The following is a 2322-nucleotide window of genomic DNA, read 5'->3' as shown; positions in this document are numbered from 1 at the left end:
GGAGCCGAGCCATAGACCCTCAGCAGTGTCTCAACTATGTCATATACACTCATCCGGTTGCAATTCCGGAATCAAGCACCACTACTAGAGCATCGGTAATTGTGTTTGGTGATCTGGAGCCGAGTCATAGACCCTCAGCAGTGTCTCAACTATATCATATACACTCATCGGGTTGCACTTCCGGAATCAACTATCACTTGTAGAGTATCGGTAATTGTGTTTGGTGATCTGGAGCCGAGTCATAGACCCTCAGCAGTGTCTCAACTATATCATATACACTCATCGGGTTGCACTTCCGGAATCAAGTATCAGTTGTAGAGTATCGGTAATTGTGTTTGGTGATCTGGAGCCGAGTCATAGATCCTCAGCAGTGTCTCAACTATATCATATACACTAGTCGGAGTGCAATTCCGGAATCAAGCATCACTGCTAGAGTATCGGTAATTGTGTTTGGTGATCTGGACTCGAGACATAGACCCTCAGCAGTGTCTCAACTATATCGTATACACTAATTGGGTTGGAATTCCGGAATCAAGTATCACTTGTAGAGTATCGGTAATTGTGTTTGGTGATCTGGACCCGAGCCATAGACCCTCAGCAGTGTCTCAACTATATCGTATACACTAATCGGGTTGCAATTCCGGAATCGAGTATCACTTGTAGAGTATCGGTAATTGTGCTTGGTGATCTGAAGCCAAGCCATAGACCCTCAGCAGTGTCTCAACTATATCGTATACACTAATTGGGTTGGAATTCCGGAATCAAGTATCACTTGTAGAGTATCGGTAATTGTGTTTGGTGATCTGGACCCGAGCCATAGACCCTCAGCAGTGTCTCAACTATATCGTATACACTAATCGGGTTGCAATTCCGGAATCGAGTATCACTTGTAGAGTATCGGTAATTGTGCTTGGTGATCTGGAGCCGAGTCATAGACCCTCAGCAGTGTCTCAACTATATCATATACACTAATCGGGTTGCAATTCCGGAATCAAGTATCACTGCTAGAGCATCGGTAATTGTGTTTGGTGATCTGAAGCCGAGTCATAGACCCTCAGCAGTGTCTCAACTATATCATATACACTAATCGGGTTGCAATTCCGGAATCAACTATCACTTGTAGAGTATCGGTAATTGTGTTTGGTGATCTGGAGCCGAGTCATATACCCTCAGCAGTGTCTCAACTATATCATATACACTAATCGGGTTGCAATTCCGGAATCAAGTATCACTGCTAGAATATCGGTAATTGTGTTTGGTGATCTGAAGCCGAGTCATAGACCCTCAGCAGTGTCTCAACTATATCATATACACTAATCGGGTTGCAATTCCAGAATCAACTATCACTTGTAGAGTATCGGTAATTGTGCTTGGTGATCTGGAGCCGAGTCATATACCCTCAGCAGTGTCTCAACTATATCGTATACACTAATCGGGTTGCAATTCCGAAATCAAGTATCACTGCTAGAATATCGGTAATTGTGTTTGGTGATCTGAAGCCGAGTCATAGACCCTCAGCAGTGTCTCAACTATATCATATACACTAATCGGGCTGCAATTCCGGAATCAAGTATCACTTGTAGAATATCGGTAATTGTGTTTGGTGATCTGGAGCCGAGTCATAGACCCTCAGCAGTGTCTCAACTATATCATATACACTAATCGGGTTGCAATTCCGGAATCAAGTATCACTTGTAGAGTATCGGTAATTGTGCTTGGTGATCTGGAGCCGAGTCATAGGCCCTCAGCAGTGTTTCAACTATATCATATACACTAGTCGGGTTGCAATTCCGGAATCAAGCATCACTGCTAGAGTATCGGTAATTGTGTTTGGTGATCTGAAGCCAAGCCATAGACCCTCAGCAGTGTCTCAACTATATCATATACACTAATCGGGTTGCAATTCCGGAATCAAGTATCACTTGTAGAGTATCGGTTATTGTGCTTGGTGATCTGGAGCCGAGTCATAGACCCTCAGCAGTGTCTCAACTATATCATATACACTAATCGGGTTGCAATTCCGGAATCAAGTATCACTGCTAGAGCATCGGTAATTGTGTTTGGTGATCTGGCTTACTCTACACGACTAGAAATGAACACGATGTCATTCATCACATTTCAGAATACCCATGAAGGGCACCAATAACTCCATATTGAGGATAACATCCGCAGTTGACGGGTCGTCAGTGACGGCAGTTTCTTCCACCACAACGTGATTTCTTGCAATCTGCACGAAAACCGCGCGCGCGTCTAGTAGTTCGTACCAGTGGCTCTTATCGGCATCAGTGGGATGCTACGTGGATGCCTGAAGGATTTCTGGGT

This window comes from Perkinsus marinus, assembly GCF_000006405.1.
Source record: "Perkinsus marinus ATCC 50983 genomic scaffold scf_1104296965964, whole genome shotgun sequence".
Taxonomy (NCBI): Eukaryota; Perkinsozoa; order Perkinsida; family Perkinsidae; genus Perkinsus; species Perkinsus marinus.
Note: the sequence above shows the minus strand (reverse complement) of the source record.